Source organism: Hoplias malabaricus, chromosome 5 (assembly GCF_029633855.1).
Source record: "Hoplias malabaricus isolate fHopMal1 chromosome 5, fHopMal1.hap1, whole genome shotgun sequence".
NCBI lineage: Eukaryota > Metazoa > Chordata > Actinopteri > Characiformes > Erythrinidae > Hoplias > Hoplias malabaricus.
Window position 1 is genome coordinate 9,782,221 of NC_089804.1, and position 24,737 is coordinate 9,806,957.

The window sequence follows — 24,737 nt, forward strand, 5'->3', positions numbered from 1 at the left end:
GAGAAATATTGAGCAGAGATCTGAAGTGAGACAGCGTTAGACAGTTATGAAGAACAGGAGATTTTTGGGGACAACATTTGGGGGCAGCGACACTGAAAGATCTACCACTCATAGTAGAAAGTCTAAAAGAAGGCACAGTAAGATGTCCAGGGTTAGACGATCTAAGACCCTATGAAATAAGATGCCAGATGTAGGAGCCAGACCCTGTAGAGCCTTAAAAGTTAAAAGAAGAATTTTCTACTTAATCCTAGACTCAACAGGAAACCAAGGCAATTGTTAAAGAACAGGCGATGAGCTCTACACTTGGTGAAAGGAACAGCGCTGGCTGCTGAATTCTGGACATACTGGAACTGACTGTTCAGTTTAATTGGTAGACCATAGAAAAGTGAGTTACAAAAGTCAATACGGGAAAACATAAAGGCATCAATCAACATTTTAGCATCACTACCATTAATGGTACAATATTACACAGATGGCAAAATGAAGTTTATGTGCGACTCGAAAGAGCATTGAGTCCAGAAGGAACCCAATGTTCTTAATCACCTGCACTGGCTCGATAGCATCAGTGTCAACAGAGGAATTCATTACTTGGGGGAGTGCGGATTTCACTCCAACTAGCAAAACCTCTGTTTTATCTGGATTCAATTTTAGACCATTATTATGCAGCCACACTTTAAAATCTGAGATGCATGAAGAGCCTGGGCAAAGACAGAGGTAGAAGTAGTGCTCACATAGACTAGAATATCATCAGCATAGCAGTGAAATTTAAAACACTGAATGCAAATGATTTTATATGATAAAGTGGAGAGGTCCAAGAACAAAGAATTATGATAGTCGATGTTTATGTGTTGTCGTCTATCAGCAAAGTATGCCCTTAGCCACTGGAGGGCTTGACCAGTAATGCCAACAAACAGTAATCTAGCAATAAGACATACATGGCATACAACAGTTTGAAGGCTGCTGTTAGGTCAATGAGGACCAGGATAGTAAGAAATCCAATATCTGTAGACATCAGCAAGTCATTCCCAACTTTAACAATGGTAGACTCTGTATTGTGAAGAGTGTGAAAGCCAAGTCTCATATAAATTAGAAGTCAGAAAGGCTTGTAGCGGGTAGAGGCTACAACCATTTCCATGACTTTAACTAACAAAATAGAGATAGGTCTGTAGTAGACCAGCGAAGATAGATCCTACTCAGTTTTCTAGAAATGACCGCAGTTATTTTGAGAGTAGGACCAGTACCTAGTGAAAAACAAAATTTTAGATTTATCAAATGTGCTTTAAAAGGAGAAAGAGTTACAGCTGATTTGAGGATAGCAGTAGGAACTGGATCTATTTGAAATGTACAAGATGATTTAGAAATAATCTCAGAGGCAGTGGAAATGGAGTAAACACTGTGGCAGAGAAAGATAGCTGCAAACTTTTAAAATCATAAAAAGAGATGAGGATATTGCTTTATTTCTGTTCCATAGGTGGGTAATATTAACTTATTTTTGTTGTTTCAGGTTATTTTACTACCGTGACCCTGAAATGGACTAAGCAGCAAAGAAGAAGAAGATGATGATGATGATGATGATGATGATGATGATGATGGTTATTTTACTGCATGAAAATAAGCAGATGAAAATGCTACGACACTAAACAACTCGAGTTACAGACGTGTATCTGTGGTAAATATACAGTGAATGAAACTTACAGGAGGTAAACGTAATTCAATTAAAAACAACTGTAATTTTTCTTCTCAAAGTCGTTTTATTATTATTATAAAATCCACTTCTGAACATAAACAAACGAGAGATAATTACAGTTCCCCACAATCGTAGACGTTGCCTTTAATTCAGTAAAATAATCAGGAATGAGCTCATTCCTCAAAGTGAATCAAGCCTCTCTTGCTTTTAAAGTGGCTGAAGCGCTGTTCACCGCTGGGTGTCAGTAGTGGACAATAACGGCGGGCTGTTCGAGGACCGGTCCGGGTCCACTGTTTCGCCGTTATTCGGCGAAGACCCTCATATCGAGACCGGGACGAGACGGACGGCAGGTCTCCGAGTAGAGCTGGACGCGGAGGAGATGTTGGGTGGTTTGGGTGAATGAACCGCAGTGTTTCAGCCTCTGAGGGGAAGTGTTTGTCTGAGGAGAAGCGCGAGCGCACGTGCGGTCCCTCAGTTTGAATGGAGGAGCTGTGACAGGAGTCCGGGCTCACTGGAATAATAACGGTCTCACACCGACACTCCGAGAGTGATTTCTCCTCTTTTCAGCGAGGTTTATAGTGTTCAGCGGTAATGTAGAGGTAAGCGCTTCACAGTAGGTGAATTCTGAAGCTGAATTGTATTGTTGTACTGATTTTTAATATAAATAACACTTCGAAACACCGAGCCCTAAACCGTTCAGAAAGTGGCGTGCTTTGTGTAGTTGACAGACAGCCTGCAGCAACGCCCCAACTTTCTCTGCTCTTCTCCGGCGTCTCTTAAATCCTTTTTCTCGCCGCTCGAATACAAACAAAAACAGCCATTTAGTCATTTAACAAGTCGTAATAAAGAGTATATAAAATATAAGGAATGCTTTAAAATCTCATTTATTGTTCTATTAGCATCTCACAGCATTGACTGTGTCATAGAAATGACTCAATATCGCAATAATGACTTATTACCACATTACAATGAGATTAAGGACTTATTAATAATATAATAAATAATAAGTATCGCACAATAATGAGAAATATTAGTCTTTACTTAATAACTCAGCATTTCATAATAATGATTTCAGTAAATCCTCTCTCCTTTTAGTCTTAATTCAACAGTTAAAACCCTAAATCTCTTTTTATCAAAGTAAATTATTTAAAAGTTCCAAGAAAAGGAAACTCCCTCAATGCCTTAGTGGCATAAATGCAACCCAAAAACTTCACCTTCATTCAGTAAATGCTGAATAACCATCTATAGCCAGTAACCCTGGTGTTTCCGAACGTCTTTGGTACTTTGAAGTTTGAGAGTGGGAATGCTGAGCTGTGGCACTGACTTTATTTTGTCCATGATACAGCACATGGGCATTAGCTTTAACAAGATAAAATGTGAAATGGTCATACACTGTATCATAATAATGACTGAGTATAATATGGCATAATAATGAGATAGATTAGGAATTCATTTATTAGAAGGTGCAAAGTCATCCTTAGGAGATGCTGAGAAGGTGATCATTTTTGGACATTGTTTCACTGGTATGATTTACTAAATTGGTGTATATTGGCTACCTTTTTCAAGGAGCTGAAACAGGCTTACGTGTCAGAAAATAAGAAGTGTGGTTTTGCTCTGACTTCACATAGAAGTGTGCCCTTTTGTGGTCAGTACCAGTGAAAGATGTTGTGTAATTTTCTGTTCATGTTTTATTCTTTTCTGCTACCACAGAATGTCTGCATTTAAAACTTAAGCTTATCTAGTTAAACATGGTTTCCAATAGCAAACATGTTTTTTTTTTTAACTCAGTAAGCTTGTAGCCATAGGCTAACATGCCTCATGTTTAAGATAATGAGAAGTTGGAAATTCAGTTAGCTACAATTACTGTCTACAACATCTATTATGAAATAAAACAAGTGATGTACAGCAGGCAGCATCAGGCCTGTTGTTGGAATAGCTTATTTTAACATTAGCCAATGAAACTGGATAATAAGTGCTCACACCCATCACTTTGAACTGAAATTGATATCTGTGTTCAGCTGCACTGGTTGTCAGTGTCAATGTATGTCTGGTGCCATTTGCTCCCCTCACTTCAAACTTCAGCCGGAATTTACTCTGAAAGCTCAAACACACCCTCACAGTGTGTGGGAAAGACCTGTGTCTGGACTGTGGGTCTTATGTGTGACTCAGGTCATAAAGCAGTTCACAATTTATTACAGCCAAATCAGATATCTTTCTGTCATACTTAGATTTTATATTTTTTTCTTTCATAAGGCTCCTGTTGAGCTCCCAATTGTATTTTTTGAAATATGATTATTGAGCCTTCATGGCCTGTGGAGGCACTGGCCCTGATAGCCCTGCCACCACTGTACATTTTGTTAATTGCAGTGAAAAGTAGGTAGGTAATGAACTTGAAGTACAAGTCTAAAATGACCAAACAGGTTACATAGTGCTAGCTTTAAGTACCTGGGCTCAAACTTAAATAAACTTAACTTACTATTGCTTTTTAAAGGTAATATAGCATATAAGTCAGGACTAAGAACTTTGGTTGTTCATAAGAGTGTTTTTTTAGCTGATGAAACACAGACAGTGCATTCAGTTTTGTTGCAGTGTCAGCATATATCAGTAAGCTATAAACTGTGGAAAATAATTGTGTTTAATCAGCTTAAAAAGTGTCAATAAGCTGATTATGTATTAATTGTGACAGGCTTAGGGCCTAATGCCAGATTGATACTAGCACAGCTGCTACAGTCAAATGGAAAACAGTCAGTCAGCCTCAAAAAACACTTGCCCAGTTTTCCTTTTTCCAAAACCCCAACTTTGCTGTGTTATATACTGTAGCTATATTATTCCACCTCTTGACATGTGCCGCTGTAACAGGATTATCAATGTTATTCACTTCGCCTGTTTTTACCTTGTTACTGATCAGTGTATTTAATTGAGTGACATTTTGAAACTTGCTAATAGTCTCCTTAAAATGTACATTGAATGAGAAGAAGAACGTCAAGAATGTTAGTGGATCTCAGATATGCATCTTGTTTCTAGCATTTTCTCTCTCCTTTCTGAATTCAGATGAACGGCCATCTGTTGTCCATGCTTTGTAATAGTGAGATCAGATTAAACTTGTCACCTCTCAGTCTGGGGGAGCTCTCAGAGCAGCTCTCTGGGGCTGCTGGGGTTGTAGTTTGACACGGGATGTCCAGGGAGTGTTAACAGGTGGGCAAAGAAATCTGATCCAAACTGGTGGTAATCTAATGTAGATAATGTTTTCATACTACATTGAATGTGTTTGTTAAAAAAAAAGTGAGGTAAGTTGGGTTTTCCATTATATTCCAGGGCTTTTCTGACTCTGTAATGTGCTCAGTGTTTGTTGCTTTGGAGGGCTGTTTAGGCTTTATGTGAAAAAATAAAAAGCTTTGGCAACTTTATAAGCTTTATCTGAGAATGCCTGCTGTGCTCAGGCCCAGAGATCTTTTTAGCTAAAGTGTCCATAAGTATCCAGCAATGCTTTAGTACTGTAGGGTGGAGATTGGGGTTTCTAGTTCAGAATAATGTGAGTTCACTGGAAATCTGACTGACTGAACATTGCTTCATAGTGAATTCTTCCTGTGTATGTATGCCTGTGGGGAGAGAGAGAGAGAGAGAGAAAGACAGGGCATGGGTCATACAATCAGTGTGAGACCATCCATCTGTTGGATATTTTGAGGATCAGCCCTAAAAATCTATTCTAGCAACCTATTTATTCTGCTGTGAAATCAAAACACTTCTTTTTTTGTGGTTTAATGTGTGGTGTCAGGTAGCACCTTATCGAGAGTCCACTCCCTTAGTCTCGTGAATCATGAGCTGTGGAAATCACTATTGTGGCTTAGTGTCTGGTGCCAGGCTTTCGCTGCCCAGAGAAAACCAACTTCCTCTGGACTTTCAAAGGTTTTCATTGGCAAAAGACCTACACAACCTGTTTCCAGGAGCACAGGTAAAGGATTCAAATATTTGGCAAACAGATGAAAACTTGCAAGGGGAAATGAAATAACTCACCCAGCGAGAAGTGCCTACATATTCACAGGGAGTTACCGCAGTCAGTCTTCACTGTGGTGTCTGCTTTACTTTCATTTCTCATTTCATGAGGCATTGATGATACACAGTATAACCAAATATTTGTGGACATATGCTTGGTGAACTTGTCTCATAAAATGTAGGGTTTTAATTGGGTGTTGGCACCTTTTTGCTTTAATTATAGTTGCTGTTCTTCAGGGGAGGCTTTACACCAGCTATTGAAATGTTTCTTTGAAGATTTGATGGCATTCAGCCACAAGATGATTAGCAAGGTCAAGTACTGATGTTGGATGATAAGGTCTGGGAAATAAACACACTCCAGTAATCCCAAAGGTACTGGATAGTCCCCTGTTTTTCCAGAGAAGAATCTAGCAAATTACAGATGACATTCACTGTCACCTACCTTGTATCTACAGTTTTTGTCCATTTTATCAGTTCCACAGATCATACAGGACTCCTAGTAGTTTTGCAATGACAGACTGTTTCTCTGCATACTTTCATATCCCTCGTCCATGATAAGGACTCCAAAAAAGCAGATATGATTTGGGTGATGAGTCATTCTCAGTGGTCCAGTGACACTGACATGGTGGTGGTGTGTTCGTGTGTGTTGCGCTGGTATGTGTGGATCAGACACATCAGTGCTGCAGGAAGTTTTACACAATGTTTCCACTATATTAGACACAGTCTAAACACTGTTCAGTTCTGACACCGTGTTTATGAAAAGCAATCCTACCCAGTACATACTCCTCTTTAACTATGGTCATATGTGTGAAGGCCTTGCATACTACTATTCATACTACTTATTCTTTAAGGAAAAAGGATCACCAAAATAACACTCCCACCTGAATAGCACCCAGCCCCTTTTAGTCCATCTCTACTTGAGTATTAACTTTGGAGGGAGGTTTTTTTTTATTGCACTATTACATTTTGTAAATGCTTAAGGATCCTACAGATGAGTTAGAGCACTCTTTTTTCTGCTTGGACACTTCCAGCATCCAGTGCTCTTGTGGCTAACTCTTCAGACGCCACATTTCCATGCTAATGCTTATCCTCCGGGCCCTTTCCATAAATAACTCATTTCATTAAGACTAAGCTGAAGTGTTTACTTGGTTGGAAAGAGCTTCTCCCTAATGCCTGGCCATCAGATTAATATGGACCTGGACAAGAGTCAGAGCTTATTGCTGCTGTTAGCTGGTGTTTAATGGAGTAGATTATGTTTATATGGTGCTGGTAGGTTTAAAAGAGTTAAATGTAGCATGAGGAGCATGACTATTTTTATTGTTATTATGTTCAATCATAGTAGCATTTTCCATTGTCTTGTTTCAATAAGTCTGTTCTTTTACAGAGCAACTGAACAAATTTGCTAGTCACCATTTTGTTAGTGAGAATTGGTCACACCTTTTTGAATATGATTAATTGGCAGAAATGTGCATTTGGCAGTAATGATTTGTATTTTTTGTATCCGCTCTTCGGTCTTGGCTCATATAACTCCTTTCTCAGTGTATGAGAGTCGATTCAAAATTGTGCCGCTGTACCACTTGTGTCTTGGCCTGGTTGAACTATGTCAGTCATTTGAAGTATGGCACCTGGTACACAGGGAGCAGCGTGTGTGTTACAGAGCCATAGCCTACTTCCAGACAGCTGTATCTGTTCTCATCAACCCCAATCCATTAACCACCATCTTACAAGTCACTGGAGGGGGGTTGACCAGTGGTCATGGGTATTTTACCATAGAGTTTATTTGTCACACACATAACCTACATAGCCTCAGAGACTTCTAGTAGTTCAATTGGATGTACTGGAATAACTCATGACTCAGGCATGACTAGCATTTTACAGACTGTAATACTAATACTAAATAGAGAATGTGTATGAATACTCATTCAGAAACACTAGTGGCTATGGTAAATCACACTCAACTACATGACTGTCATGAATTCAAGGCAAATACAGAGGTGGATGCAAATGCTGAGGTTGAAACATAAAATGTATTAACAATAATAATAATAATGAATAGAAATACTGGGAGTAAGGGATAAAGGAACAGAGAATATGGGTAACAAGATCACAATCAATGGGAATGAACAATGAACATCAAACACAAGAGAGCCAAGACTTTATAAAGGTAGAGATACTAGGGATCACCCATTAGCTGGGTCACATGATCAGCTCACAGGTGTGGGGCATGGCTAAATGAGACACCAGGAAGCCTAAAAGGGGCATGAGACCAAAACATCAAGGGTTTGACAGGTTATTTCATGGTTTCCTAATAAATAATTTTGGATTTCCAACCATTCGTTTTGAACGGATATTACTCTGTTATCTTAAGATCTTTTTTGGCCTAAAGTTCATTTCTGCCAAATGTCCATTGTTATGTAACTGCTGTTTTCTTCTGGTTTTAGAATAAAATGTTTGGTGTAAATAAGCCTGTAACTCTAAATATTGTCTGGAAAATGCAAGAGTCTGAATATTAAATAAAGAAACAAATACCAAAACCGTGAGCAAATAATATAAATGTTTTAACAATTCAGATGAGCTCTGAAATGGGCCTTCTGCTGTGTTTCAAAGCCTAGGTGAAGTGGCAGTCAAAATTGATAAATTGATCGAACAGATTTAATCTGTCAATCAATAAGATTAAGAGATTATACATCAGATTCAACAAGGACTGGGAATGCAGAGTCAGCTTAGTTTCTCACCCCTCTTTCTCTCCATATACTTATTCTCTTTATGTCTTTCATTCTGGATCTGGGTGAGAGGTGAACATGAGTGAAAATGTAAAGAACCCCATTCTCTGTAACTCTGGGGTTTAGAGAAAAAGGGCAGGTGCACAGTAATGTAGAGTTCAGAGAGGTTGTCCTCCATGCTGTGGTATTATTCCTATTGATTTTACCCTTTTTTAGAGGTCTTTCAACCTCATCCCAAATAAGCTTATTTTAGACTATCAGTATTAGCATGTGGTGTGTGTATGAAATTGCCCATTTCAGGGCCATTATCAATGTGAATTGTTACATTATGCAATTGATTTTTGCACAATTCTTGCACTAGAGTTAATAAATGCAAGTAAATGTAAGTATACTTTTTTAAAAGTTGATTCTAGATCAATTGGCCTGTGTACTCTTGCCTTTAATCAAAAAGTCATTGCTAGAAAAAGCTAGCATGAGCCAGAAAATCAGAATATTCATTCATTGTTTCTAACTAGGTAGTGTCGCAATCACACAGCTCCAGGACAGGTGACTGTCTGTGAGGAGTTTGGTGTGTTCTCTCTGTGTCCGCGTGGGTTTTCTCCGGGTGCTCCGGTTTCCTCCCACAGTCCAAAAACACACGTTGGTAGGTGGATTGGCGACTCAAAAGTGTCCGTAGGTGTGAATGTGTGTGTGTGTGTGTGTGTGTGTGTGTGTGTTGCCCTGTGAAGGACTGGCGCCCCCTTCATGGTGTATTCCCGCCTTGCGCCCAATGATTCCAGGTAGGCTCTGGACCCACCGCGGCCCTGAATTGGATAAGCAGTTACAGATAACGAATGAATGTCTCTAACCGCTTGGGTCCATGATGGGTCCGGAGCCTACCCTGAATCATTGGGTGCAAGCCAGGAACACACCCTGGAAGGGGCACTAGTCCTTCACAAGGCAACACACACTTACACACATTCATGGACACTTTTTGAGTCACCAATCCACCTACCAACATGTGTTTTTGGACTGTGAGAGGAAACCGGAGCACCTGGAGGAAACCCGCATGGACCCTGGGAGAACACACCAAATTCCTCACAGTCACCCGGAGTGGGGCTCGAACCCACAACCTCCAAGTCCCTGAATCTGTGTGACTGCGACACTACCTGCTGCGGTTCCGTGCCTCCCCAAAACAGAATATTTGAATCTCAAAGTAGTCTTGTGATCGAAGACCATGGACATCTATAGCTGCTTGTGGAAGTGACTCACTCACCTTTATTCGGATGTCACGTCACCGCAGATGAAAGGATTCATTCTAAAGTCATCTGCCTAAAATGCATTATTTCATCATTTCAATGAAATGGACAATTAAAGGACAATGCCTGTTTTAAAAGAATACATGTGGACAGATAATTATTTGTAAATGTATTACATTTAATTTGAAATGTTTACATAAATAAATAGAATTTTTGTATTAGCCAACACAATTTTGTTTGGCATTTTCTGAATATTAAATATCTCTCATTTACAAATATTTGAAAGATTATGGAGTTATAACTGCACAATGAAGTGCAAAGCTATGTTGCCTGCAGTAAGTTACATATATATATATATACTCAGATTTATTTCTCTGATCAACTTTCATGAATAAAACAAACAAGCCCAGAAACTTTTTTACTGTCTAGTGTAGCAGCTCTTTTGAAAGTTAAGGGGGAAGTGTACGGATTTTTTGACATTAAGCACTACTCTGTTCCCTTGTGGCACGGAGATAAGTTGATCTTTAAGAACATATAAACAATTAATCCAAGTGGCCCTTCCGTAAATGTCGCTGGTAGCCCACTCTACTAAGTAGATTCACTGCATCACTCTGCTGATGCTCACAGTGACAAACAGATTAAATTTTTATTTGTGTTACAACAGAATAAACTACACACCAACTAATCAATAATGATATTAATGACAACTATTTTTGTAGTGGATTTTTATTGATTGTGTGAGTTGGTTAATGCAGTCCTATCCAAAAGTGCACAAAGGGCTAACATTGAACCTTGTTCAATTACTTAAAGACTGATTTTTAACTTGGTTTAATTTTCTACCTAGAATCACCCTTAAGGCTACAGATAAAGTTTCTCTTTGTTCATTTGTGGTTGCTCTAAGTGCATTTTCAAACGCATAGTGCTGTTGTCTTATTGTACGGCCCTTGGGTTTATATTTGATACTTCCTGTATATGAAAGTTGCCAGGTAGAGCTCTGTCGAGAGGATGAAAATAAAACAGACTGTAAAAAGACTCTACACCTCAATACTAACAGAAAACATCTGTCAAATTTGTCAGGGTTTAGTTTGTTTTAGGCTACCCCAAAATAAACTATTGTCTGTTTTTGAACTCTTGATCATATCAAATATTGAAAGCAGAAAAGTAATTAGATTCATATAAATGAAATGAACCAAACAGTTAATTTAAGATATTATGATTTCATCATCATTGAAGCCCTAAGGGTGAGTTCAACTAAAAGGGTTTTGCAACTTTTTTACAACCATTTATGTGTCTATTCCAGCTTTCTGGGGGTGTTTATATTGGTTTGGATATTATATAAGATTTTATTTAAATATTGGTCATTTTTAGGCTAAAATTGTATTGGTTCGTATAATGTTGACCTTAAGTGCTTACTTCTGTGGCTAAACATTCCTCTCTCCTACTATTTGTGGAGCTTTGCGTTTAGTTTTACATGTTGTGTATTGTATGATGATGATGATCATGCCCAGGGTGTTCCAAACACAATTAATTTGGTAGCACTGAGTGCTTCACATCGAGAAGCAGAAGGTCATTATGATATAACATGCCCGAGGATGAGGCCGGAAGGTTGTTTTGCTCAGCCACAGATGGAGCTGGCCAAGGAGAGGCCTCCTCAGCAATCTGGAGGTTTATGGCTCTCAGCTCTTTAGACAAATAAGAAATGCCTAATGTCAGCTGTTATCCACTAGACCAACTAGATGTCCGCCAAGTATGACAGCAAAGGGGAGTAAAGGGTGAGATAACATCTGAAAGCAGCTTCTTACAAACCACCTAGTTTCAGAGTTGCTTGGCCCCTTTATCTCAAGGCTGTGTTCAGTGTATGTAAAAACAATGCACGATCTAGATGTAAAGCATTAGATAATAGGATCTTTTATCATCAACATCTTACATAGAGCTCATCTCTCCATTCAAACACAGAAATGTTCCTCTAGAATTTTACCATTCATGTAAGCATGAGTATGTTTGTATTACAGGTTTTATAGAAGGTTTGTTTCATTTTACATCAGCAACATGTTGTAATCTGTGAAGGCTTTCCTTGAATTCTGTGATTTTGGAATATTTCTGTGAGGATTTAATGGCAGTGAGCTGCGAGATATCATGAATATCCTAAATATCATGTCAACTCAGTGTCAATTATGCTACAGTATTCCCCAGCTCCACAAGCCAATACTAGGGGCTTTACATATCTCTAGTTTATTCTTTCCATTGAGTACAGTGACCTGCAGAAAGCCAGAGCTTTTTGATTATACTTATATGTTCAAGTTTTTTGGGCATACTGTGAACAAGTTTTTGAGCAGTAAGATCTCAGTAGAAGTCATGTACTTTGCCCTGATGTGATTCTGATAATTGTGCTGTCCTGAGATTGTAAGAAAAACCCTATACACGTTAATCTGTGATGGAAAAAGGGCACAGTGTTCTAGTTAGAGCTTGTTAAACATTACACACGGAGACGAGTCTGACCAGCCTGTGACCGAGAGCTGTTGGGAAACTGCTTGGGACCATATTTATTTATTTTTAGTCCTGTTTCCTCCACCGCTTTTTGCATGGGCCCTTTTCTTATACTTGCATCCTGTCATTACTGTCTCTTACCGAGAGCGTTATGTGGTACAAATGTCAGAATGATCCAGGCATTCAGTGTAACTTATCTTTGGGCCTCTTTCTTTTCTTCAGCTTTCAAATATAGATTATGAAGCCAGTGGTCCTATGAAAGAGAATAAAAAATATATATGAGGTCAAACATCTCTGGCTGAGGGCTTTTGAAGCTCTGTTGTTGGAAAGTTCTGGAAGGAAGCCATGTGAACTATGTAATTTTGGAGCATCCTTACACCACAAAGCTCAGTCAAATGCATGGCTTTGCTCTGAAGATTTTGCTGAGTGTTGGTTTCCCAGACTGTCCAACCCAGAACTGTATCTTTTTGTAAAGGAGTGTTTGCAGTGATTAGTTACCATGATTAACAACATATGTTACATATGAAAAATGCCCATGTAGATTAGGCTGGTGTTTGGTGACAGTTAACATCAATGCATTAACTGCTCCCAATGTTAGTAAAAACGTATTTAAAGCACATTAAAAAAATAAATACAAATCTCATGATATATTTCATGCAACCCATGATAAGACCCTAGTGTTCCCACAAAAAACTGGATGTTTGATCTCATGTTAACTACACATTTATTATACCTAACAGATGAGACTGGTTTTGAAACACAGTTGTTGAGTTGCACTTGTTGAACATGTTCAGGACTGCAGGCAGTTCAAATGGCAAGTAAAGGAGGCCGAGTCTCAACAAAGCTGCTTTGTCAATTTGACTCACAACGAGTCAAAAACATTCTGCTACCACCCCAGGCCTATCATGTACTTTCTAAAACATTCTTCTGGTGATACATGACCTTTGCTCCCTTTCTGTCAGACTGTCATAAACATCAGGAAGAAGGGTTAGCAGGTTTTTTGTTGTTGTTGTTGTTGTTGCTCTATAAAATATCTTAAGAAAAGCTTTCTTTTTCATTCTTTCAAAAAAGGGTTTTGCACTATTGAATATGTACAGCTAGTTTTGTTCAATCTATGAGACTTTTATTACGTGGTTATTAATATAAACTGTAATGACCATATTTTTGCGACATCAAGAACAGCTCTGAGGCCCAAGATGGGGAGCTACACTTTCAAATTACTCAGGAAGAGGACACTGAGCAAATTCTCATGTTATCTGATTTCATCACTGTTTTACTGTGGATCTCTTTTATTAACATTCGCAAAGTTCTTTGCTAAAACCATCAGAGACCTATTCAAGCCAGACCTCTGCCCCACTGGCTTTGCTCAGTGGGAGTCTGCTACTAAGCTGGACCGCTCTGTTGATGTTGCTGCCGCTCTTGGCTCCTGTTGCAGCTCCACTGTTTTGCCAGCTGTGCCGTGTCCTTTGTTATGGCTGGCTAGAATCACGTGCTGAAGATTTAGAGAGGCATTTTTCTCAGCATGCTAGCGGTTGCAGTTGTCGCAAGCCAACTAACACTGAGGAAGGCTGCCATATTTCAGTAGAATACTTTGATCAGTATATGAAACCAATATCCACGCTTTGTTGAGATGTATTACTGTGGAGTTTTACTCGGTTGGAGATACTAATGGAGTTAAAGTCAACAATGCTGGACAGAACATCACTTACTTTATTACAGAGCATTAATCAAAGGAATATGTACATTGCTGTGAGTCAAAATACTTGACAAAAGACACTTGACTAAATTGAAATACAGCCTGTCTGTATCTAAAGAAATGATGCTGAATGGTGTTTTTTTATCTTTGAGAGCAACTGCAGAAGGGCTATGACTTCCTTGCCGTAAAATTCAACTCACTTCAGCAGGGAACTGTAATCCTGGCAATGAATTTTGCCGATGTCATCATCTACATTTATAAAGAGTAGTTCACGTGTGCTGCAGTTGAAGCCTCATTTTCCTGATAGGCCTGTTTACATAGCTTGGCCACAAGATGTCTGTGCTTCATTTGAATATTTAGCTTTAGATCATAACAACATAAAACAGCTCTTACTGACTGTGAGCTTATTATTAAAAAGAGTACTACAGTAAACCAAGGCAGTTTGGAGTTCTCTTCCAGAACATTACTTTTTTTTTTATTTCTTATTCTTCTACACCTCGTTGTCTGGTCTATGCAAGACCAGAGACACATTCAGCAGCTAATTGTACACTGATTAAAATATGCCCTCAGGTGGCCTCCATGTCATCATAGTTATTTGCATTTATATTTACTGCCCACTTTAGTACGTACATCTACCTTGTGTCTGCACGTTTTGGGTATTGATATGTATGCCATGCTTCCTACACAGTGACTCTTACAGGTGTAGGGTTGTGTTTCTGCCCGAGCTGGGAATGTTGACAGCAGTTGTTTCATCTGCTATGCTATAGCATAACCATAAAGGGTAACACAATGTTTACAATTATATTGTATTATGCCACAGTTAGTTCCGACCCTGCTATGTGATATGCTGATTACATTATAGTGGCACTCTGACCGAAGCTCTTCAGGTATCACTTCACAAAATAAATACATCTAAACTAGCAATGATGCCAGCACTTACAAGATAGAGCTGTGCCTGGACTTTTTCACCCAACGGTGACTTTTCCTTTCGCACACTATTTTGAACAGAGTAAAGGGTTATTGTGCAGTGGACTGTTATCTACTTTCTGATTTGTAAACAAGATAAACTAGGAAATAATTAAAAAGTAATTGACTACGTTTATGGGTTTCTGTGACTGTGTTTAACTCAAACCAAGGCTTGTCTTTTTTTCTCCGCTACTCTCATTCATCAGCTCAACAGCATGACTCTGAAGCGATGCTCCAAAATACTCATTTTTAACTGAAACAGAGAGAACTTGGCATGGTTTAGTGTTTGATATTTATTACTATGATCTGAATTCACAGTAAACAATGGTTAAACCACTACATTTTACTAACTTGATGCGTTTATCTCTGCCTCTGTCATGATTTAGACAGGGTTTAACAACGCACAAGTTAAAGATTCAGAGTTAGTTGTAAAGAGCAAAAAGGAATGTGTGGAATGGAACTGCCTTTCCTTGCAGAAGGTTGATAAACAAACAAACAAATTTTTTTTATCTTAAAACCTAATAATAAATGGCGATAACAAACTGTGGTATAATCGGAATAATACACTCTAGGATCATGTTATAACGTGAGATGTATACTGATCTTCGACTGTAGCACACCAGTGCCAATATCTCTCATTATAGCACTCCCTCTCTTGTATTATTGCGTAAATGTATAATATAAATGCATGCCACGATTTAGCCATACCATTACCAATTGTAGTCGAGTTCAATCATTTGTTAGCCCCCTTTACACATTCATTAACATTCAGAACTTCCACAGGACCACCATTGAGCAGGTATTATTTGGATTGTGGATCACACACAGGACTAATATTCCTGCTCAGTGGTGGTCCTGTGGGGGTCTTGATCATTGAGGAATGGGCTGAATTTGGGTTAAAAACTGATGTAGCAAAACAGATGGACTAAAATCTGTACAAAGTGCACCTGTATGAAAAATGGACCAGATAAAAAATTGCAAATACAAGGTACATTTATCCAATAAAGAGGTTTCATGTCACCTTTATTATTTGATAAGTTAAGTGAGTAATTCTGATTGTTAAGGGCTTGATTTTGGGACGGGAGAGGTACACGCTTTTTGTATCCATATTAAAGTGATAAACACACTAGGGTGCACAGTGGCGCAGCAGGTAGTGCTAGAGTCACACAACTCCAGGGACCTCCAAGTCCTGCTCCGGGTGACTGTCTGTGTGGAGTTTTGTGTGTTCTCCCCTGTCCGCTTGGGTTTCCTCCAGGTGCTCTGGTTTCCTCCCACGGTCCAAAAACACACGTGGCTAGATGGATTGGTGACTCAAAAGAGTCTGTAGGTGTGAGTGAATGTGTGAGTGTGTGTCGCCCTGTGGGCGCCCCCTCCAGGGTGTATTCCTGCCTTGCTCCCAGTGATTCTGGGTAGGCTCCAGACCCACCACGACCCTGAACTGGATAAGAGGTTTCAGATAATGAATGAATGAATGAATGACACACTATTTGTATCTGAAATGTGATTTAAATTCTGAAAAGTGGATATAGAAGTGGATATAAAGATAGCATTTGATGAAGAGACTTTGGTCGATTGAGCAGATGTAACTGGGTCAGACTGAAGAGCAGTAAGGGCTTAGACAGAAGCTTGCGAGGCTGACTCCCTCGTTAGAGCATCCGGTCGTTCAGATGCAACACACATCCCCGACTCTACTTCCTGGAGGGGAGGAAAGGAGGGGGAGTATGGAGGGATGACCAGCGGCAGCAGCTAACGAGTGTGGGAGAGTCTTCTGACCCCACTGAGAGCTCCAGCTGAATGATAAAACTGCAGGCAACATTGTCTCTATGTTTTAAGCTCACATTAATACAAGGAAATTTGATCATTTAAAAAGCTATTAGTGCCTCAGTGGTCAGATAACGCAGCAAAGGAAATTGTCCTTTCTTTAGGCATTAGCTACAGATGGTCATGTAGTTAATGCTAGATTTGTTCCTTCACCAAAATATAGTTATAGCCATATTTGATATTTACAATTTGCATTAAAGCTCTATGGCTATATCAGTACTTTGCTTAGTATGTTTCATAGGTGCCAATAAAAATTGATAAACTGCTATCACTGTCAAAACACCCATTTAATAAAAAATAGATTTTTTTTTTTTCAATGTGTACTGTGACCACCTTTTGCTTAAATTCTGTTCAGGACGTTTTTCCTGGTAGAAACTACGTCCTGGTGGTTTACCAGGTCATGCATGGTTTTTAGGGTTCCAGTTTTCTCTATCCTTAGCATTGTTTAAGCTTCAGTTTGAAAACTCTGGCCTGCTTTTTGCAAAAGGCTGCGTGTTTAACTGTTACTATAGGTGCATCGACAATAGGGCACCAATCATTTAAATGTTTCAGTCTCTATTTCAGCTTGATTTCTGCATCTAGTGGTGTCTTAGTTTTGTAGGATTTGTGTTAATAATGAGTAAATAAATTGGGTTAATTAGTAATTGTGGTTTGGTTGCCCCTGATTGGTCTAAATGTCCCCATTTAAAAGATGATAAGAATATGTTCAAAATACTGTAAACTAATGGTTCTCAAACTTTTTAGACCAAGTCATCAAAACCAAAACCTCCAAGTACCACCTATATTTTTACCACAGAAACATGTGCACCCCTGGTTCTTCCTCTGTTTCGGTGGCATAAGGCAAACTCTTTCTTGAATTTTTGCATGCATTTGCTGCCTCTAATTTACTTGAAATTTGCATTCTTAACACAAACTTATCTAAAATAATTACTAAAAATTATAGAGAGAATACAGATAACTAGACATAAACTGAATGTTTTAAACACAATTATACATATAAATTATTATGAGAACATATCAAATTTGTGGGCAATAAGCGTTTTGGAAGAAATAAAAAACGAGAAGTGGTCAATGTATTATCAGTCATGTGCTGTAACAGGCTACATGTTAAAACAGAGCAGTGGGGGCTTGAGGCAGGTCACAGCGGCTCTCGGCGCTTGTAGCAGTAAGTGAGACTGTGTCAAACATGTTTTAGGGCTGTAATGACGCGAACAACAGCCATGTTTTCCTTCAGCTGAGTGTTTTCTTCTATTTTGTCTTCACTTGTACAGAATTCTCACTTATTTTCTGTATGTTTGCCTCTGGATTTAGTCCTTTTGGGGTCCGGAATATTTCTCGGGCTTGTTCTTGGCTTGTTTCTCTCGATTTTGCTTTGCCCTTTTTGTAATAAAATCTAAATTGCTCATGTCTGTCTTTAACATTTGCTTACATCCAGTTCCAATTATTCCAAACAGACGTTCCTCTACAGATGTAATCAACTACAGTGTATGCGTAGCACATTTTATTATTCTGCAACACAAATTAATTTAATTGGGGCATAATTATGAAAAATGTGAAGCATTATGTAATTTTACACATAAAAACTTTAGATTATCAATTATGAATCAATTCCTTAATTAAGTAGTGCATTTCTTTGAGGTCATTTGGTGCCTACCACACGTACCGCAGTTTGTGAACCACTGCTGTAAATCAGCTATTGACGTTTGAATATTGCGCTCTTGCAATTTCAATTTCATTATAAACAATGATTCATCTTTCAGCTCTAATAGATGTAGCAGGTCGGAGAGACAGAAAAAGAATATAAGCAAGTCTCTTTGAACTTCCTACACAGCTCAGCATGGTCTGGGGCATGTTTTTTATGCTTTATCATTGCGTTATGGTGGCAGAAAGCTAAAACAACCTTTTAGTCCCAGTGCAAAACTAACGAAGCATTTTTTTAGACACCCAACAACGGCAAGTGGAATAAAGAGAAAATGGTGTAAATGTTGTGCTTTTCACTAAGCTGTTCCTGGAGAGGGTCTTAAATATTCTTCTGAATGTCTTGGTTCAGAAATCAACTCCAATCAAAGCTCCTACTGATAAAGGCATTGATTTGGCCAGGTCTCAGAGGAGGGAGCTGTGAGTGTGTGCTCTGATGTATTCTTTATCAGTGTGTCTGGGTGAAGGAGATAGACTCTGGAGACTGAACAGTACGTCTCTGTGCCCGCGGCCCACTGGGGCTCGTCCTGAGAGTGACTCCACTCATATTAATCATTAATGTGGTTCCCAGGTGTCAGAGCTGTTAACCGCCTGGCACTGACCACGGGGGAGAGCCGGGATGCTTTCCCTGTCCTCCAACACCTCCCCCGCCCACCCTTTCTCTAATCTCCTGAGGCCACTCAAGCTGACTGAGGAGTTAAGTCTACGCACGATTTCTCTTCATCCCTGATTTTGGAAAGATTGCTTCAATTAAGTAAACGGCAGGGTTCCTTAAGCCATTAGCCATATTTTTGGAAAGCTTGTTTCTCTCTCTCTCTCTCTCTCTCTCTGCTTATGGCTTGCTCACTCCCTTTCTCTCACCCTTCTAGCATAAAAAATGACAAAAAAACAAAGTGCACTGCATTAAAAAGTGTTATTTGCAAAATAAAGAATGATGTTTACTGGAGAACAGTTGAAATTATAATGCATTATTTGGACCAAACATTATTACATTCTGAATAATGGCTTGATTCATCAACTAACCCTCAGCAGCCCAGAAAAAGTATCAAAGATGTTGTTACATTGTAATTCTCATTTCACATCTTTCTACAACATCAATATTGTGAAAAATATAAAATCAATAAAGCAACTCAATTTAACAAATGATTGCCACAGTAAGATCTTCCTGCTTGTTCCTTGCTTGAACATTGCTGTGTGAATTCTCTTGTATTCAGCCACAGACGCATTAGTGAGATCAGACATTGATGTTGGATAATTAGTTCTCTGTCACAAACATCACTCCAGCTCTCACTGAAATATTGGATGCAGCTCCATCAGTTCAGGAAATGCAGGTACAATGCTTCACAGCCCAAAGCTTGGTGGTTTAAACCTATACGTGTTACTGAGAATGGTGCCCTTAGATTCATGTGCAGCAGCTCCTTACTGTCCCATTTTATGTTATGCTTGGAAACATGTGTCCACAATTGGGCTGTCCAGAATAACATTTTTAGGGCTTCGGAGCTTTGGCCGGGATGTTCGGTGAATATTCTAACATTCAGGAAGTGGGGTGTTATATGTTGTTGTCATTAACAAAATCCGCTTCAATATCCCTCACTCCATTCACTCGCTAAATATGCTCTCTAACCTGCTAACTAGCTTGCTAACTATGGGCACAGAGTATACACTATTTAACCAGTTTAAGTGAAGGGGCTCTAATTTCAGGCACAAAGCTGACACAATGAACTGTGGCGTCTCCTCGCTTTGTTGTAAGTGTGTTTGTTTTAGCATGTTTGGCTGTTTTATATGACTGAGTTTTAGACTTCATTTGCACAAAGACTTTTATGTCGAAGAGCCTGAATATGGGTGGAGTAGGGAGAGCACTCTTTTTCTGCTGGAGCCTGAATGTGGTGGAGCAATGCCTTTATCGCCACATTTATCTCAAAAAACTGAATATCTGAAACTCATATTCAGAAACCAAATAAATACCCAATGATTAAATATCTGAATACCTAAATACTTGGTGCCAGCCGTATTGTTCAGAAAATTAGGCAGCATTGTGGCTCCCAGCATGGCTCCGCTCGCTGAGTCGTTCGCTAACTCGTGCCACTAAGGGCACAGAGTGTACACGAATAAACCAGAGCTTCGAAGAGGTGTTGTAACAAAAGGAACTGTAGCTTTGCCATGCTTCTTATTAAGTAGATTGCTGTAGAGTTTTACGCTTGGTGGAGAGTTGCATTCATCGCCACATTTATCCAAAAAAAGTAATTCCTACCCAATGAACGAATATCCGAATATTCGGGGCCAGCCCTAGTCCACAGTGAAAGAACCTAAAATATAGGGGATATTATGAAGTTACATAAATTGTGAAATAACCTATAGATCAACGTATTTAAAAGAGAGAAAGAGACAGTGCAGAAGGTAAGGGCAGAAGGAGAAAATGTAGTGAGTTGGAGAACTGTACAGACTGAACCCTTTAATTTTGAGATCGGGGTGCAGATCCTCTGTGTTTGCCTGACAGGCAGATGCAGATGCTCGGGCGTGCCCCTTTGTCTGTGCTGCCGTGGGCAGATGCTGGCGGCACGGTGGACAGCACTGCTGAGAGCCCTCTCAGAGAGAGAAGGCATCTGCTCATCCTTTCAAGAGAGAGAGAGAGAGAGAGATAGAGAGAGAGAGAGAGAGAGAGAGAGAGAGAGAGGGAGGAAAAAACCTCCCCCCCCATGACTCACTTCCCATCTCCACAGCTCTCTTTCAGCCCGGGCGGAACTCATCAGCTCTTCATGTTCCTAGCTCCTTTTATTCTGCTGCCATTGCTCATGGAGAGGAAACAAACAGACAGATGTCTTATTTCAGACCACCTGCAGAGCTCCACCTACCCATTAGAGCCGTCCCTCCTCCGGCCTGTGCTGGGCCCACGTTCATGCCCACTGTCAGCGACACTCTGGCTTTTCAACTTGGCAAGCATCGATCGGCAACGATTTCCTGTCAGTGGCAACTGAGAGGCAAAAAGATTGATCACTTGCAATTGTGTGCTTGGAAGTGTGTGTGTGTGAGAGTGTGTTCTGTTTGCTTTTATATATTTTGCAGAAAGAAAGACCTGAACTTGTAGGAAATTGGGTACTCATCTAAAAGACTGCTTTCCTCCAAAGCTGAAATGATTCTTTGAAATATATCAGAGAGGGAGAAAATACATTACAACACTTTACATAGGGCTGGACAATAACTCAGTATCAATATATATCACAATATACAATGTTTCAATAACAATGATATGATTTTTAGACACTTTCAGTATTTCTATATACATAATTTACAACATCGGTCACTGACTGACGTTCATTACAGGGCACTGTCAGTTCAGCGCACTCAGTTTAAAACTTAATTTAAAAATATTAATACCAACAAAGCCAGTATGTTTATGTTTGAAGGTGATGTCATGTTTTTTGTTTGTTCCTGGAAGTGGATTTTTTATTATTAATATTGATATCAGAATTAAATTGCTTCGACCAAAATTAAGAAATATATTGTGATATATATATTTTGGCCATATCATCCAGCCCTAACTTTTCACAGTAAGGCTACATGACATCTACTTAAGCATTACATGCCAACTGACGTAAACCTGCTTAAGCATCTGTAAAGGCCTGCTCCAGCAAGCTGCCACATGTGACTAAAGCATTTTTATGACTGATACTTGTTGGAATAAACCTTTATTGATGTTTATATTGGTTTATGTCATTGGTCATGAAAGACTGAAGTAAATGTCATGTAGCTGTTGTAGCTGTGTGAAGAATGACCTGCAGTAAGGTATTAACAAAATATCTCATAAGGTAAAATTGATGCATTTCTCTAATACATATTAATTTTATTAATGATGTTAAAAAACGAATCTATGTGTTCACATTCATGTGTTTGGGTGTTTGCATGTGCACTAAGAAAGGAAGAAAGACTTTATAAAGTGTTTGACAATTGAAGACCTCCCACTTTTCAAGCCACGGCTTAGTTTCCATGTCCTCTTCATTTGCAGTCTGCTAGTAAGAACAATGCACGTGTCCCTCAGTAGGCCATTGTCTTTCAAATGAAGCTGTCCTTCTTCCAAAACTCGAACAGAAGGCAGTGAAAGCTCTCTCCTGCCTTTGACGGAAAAATTCTCTTCTGTGGGAGGGACCTCTTTGTTGACGCAGCTTTTGGACGATTGTAGCAGTGGTCAGAAATTCACAGTGGTCTCAGCTGACCTCATCTTGTATCGTTGTTGTCCAGAAGTCAAAGACATTAATCATTTGACATGACCCTTCACAGTCCCAATACCCTCATATCCCTTTCAATATCCATTTCTGCTAAATGAGCATCCATTATTATGAACTCATCTGCAGAATGTTTCATAAACGACGATGGTATCAATTACAATTCATCTGTCATTGGCACTTTGCAAGTCCCAGGTTAATGCTCGTCCATATGTGACGGCAGCTGCTTAATTGTTTCTCTTTCACACAGTTTTCCCAAGGACTATTCCAACAGCTGTAGACAAGGTAGAAGAGAAAACGAAGGAATAAAATGCCGAAAGGCTAATATTTTATGTGTGTAGCAACAGATTAGCCATAGCAGAGTAACCAACAGGGCTGGATATATTGTTTAACACTCACAGCATTGAAACTTCAGTACAACACTTTATACAAGTGAGCATATGAGCCATTAACCCTTTGCTGAGTGTTGTATTTATTGTATCAATACATTCTTTAAAGACATGTAGCGTCAGTGCAAAGCATTTGACCAGCGCATACTGTGCACATTTTTTTTAATGTGAGTGAGTGGATGTGAATATAAGTGACCTTATCAAACCCCGTTTGTTATTGCTGAAACATTTGGATACACTGTGCACTTACAGTGATATATAATAAACATATAGGAATGGTCAGAGTGCAGCTGTGATAAATAAATGCTTATTTTACAGTTATTGAAATGGATTGATTCTAAAAGTCAGCTGAAGTGTGAAGTATAAGACCACTTGTGTTTCACAGCTTCAACATCAGACAGCACAGTATTAAAGGGAACTGTAGGTTAAAAAGCAAAAAGAGCTGCTTTCTTCTGTAAGAATCATATGAAGGTTCACCAGTTTGTTTTTAATGTACTGTAGACATATTGCAATTGCAATATGTAGTGATATAACTGCAATATGGTATTATGTCCATGTTGTGCAGCCCTTGTGGCCAGTGTCTGGTGGCCCATTGTGTTGTGGAAATTAGGAGAGCTGGCACAGATGTTATCTGTCCCGGGCTCTGTTTATTTGGCAGCTTGCCAAGAAAAACTCAGAAACGTGAATATTTCATGACAGCTTTTCCTGTTGAAAGGATGGTCCTTTATAGATCATTCCGTTTTTATTTTCTGATGAATAGTACTAGGGCTCGATTTGCAGACACTTCCGCAGGCTCCATTTGCAGTTTGTCAAGAAAAAACAGTAAATAAAACAGAAGGTCTGGTGTGCTTCACGGATGACCAAGAGCCACTGGACGTGATTACTTCTGCATGGATTCTCTGGCAGCGGATGAAACAGAGAAAATGCGAGAGACAGGACTTTTTTTTTGCTTCATGGTCATGTTGGAACTGTCGCTGTAACCCTGGCCAAGCGTGCTTTGACTTAGCTGAAGTTTATAATTATTATAAAGCATGTGAACTAGTCTCATAAACACCCTATGTCAGGTTCACCTTAGGATTTAAGGATTCAAGAGCTTTCTTTGGCTGTTGTGTAAAGGAACGAGAATTTCATATGCTTGTGTTTTTGCCAACACACATTTGAAAGAATGCAGCCCCAGGAACCTATGAATGAACTAGAAGCTATTACATCAACTCTGTAGTCTCTGTTATTGTCTCTTGCTTGCCTTTAGTCTGCTCTCACTTTTCATATACTTAGGCTTCCTTCACACTGCAGGACAGATTGGATTCGATCCGATTTTTAGACAGAGTAGCCACATTGCAAGGAGCCTTAACAAGGATTGTAGTCAATCACATTTACTGAAGAGGCTGTGTTCAGAAATCTCGTTTGTAAACACCTAGCCATGTGGCTAGAATTCAGCTGGAATAGTCAGATTTGCAGGAAGCCAGATTGAGCTCTAAACAGCAACTTGACGAGTAGCCTCATTTGATCATATTGGCCTATCATCACACACACATGCTAACAGTATGTTCCACACAGCCATGCTAATATTAGTTTGACAGCAGCCTCTAAAGAGCTGCCCTGTGTCTGCGCAAGGTTCCTCTCAAGGCTTTCAGTGTTCGACTGCCAAAGGTGGCCGGAGGTTAACTTCTAAACCAGTTCAGCGCTAACACTTTAGCTGCTACACAGCTGCTAAATGCTTCAGCAGACATTAAAATGGTGGATTATTTATGGTTGTTACTGAAGCTAATAGTTTAACAGCTTAGCACCCTCACAGCTGGGTTTTTTTGTAGATAGTTCA

The 24,737-nt window shown here is 39.3% G+C and overlaps 1 protein-coding gene across 2 annotated transcripts in view; it reads left to right on the top strand.

Annotated features, from left to right (window-relative positions):
• The first annotated feature begins 2,030 nt into the window (after positions 1-2,030).
• Positions 2,031-24,737, top strand: part of plxnb1a (plexin b1a) — a 64,998-nt gene continuing 42,291 nt past the window's right edge. For both annotated transcript variants that reach the window (XM_066671705.1, XM_066671706.1), the window contains exon 1: positions 2,031-2,286. The gene's annotated coding sequence lies outside the window, so the exon portion shown is untranslated. The remainder of the gene's footprint in view (positions 2,287-24,737) is intronic.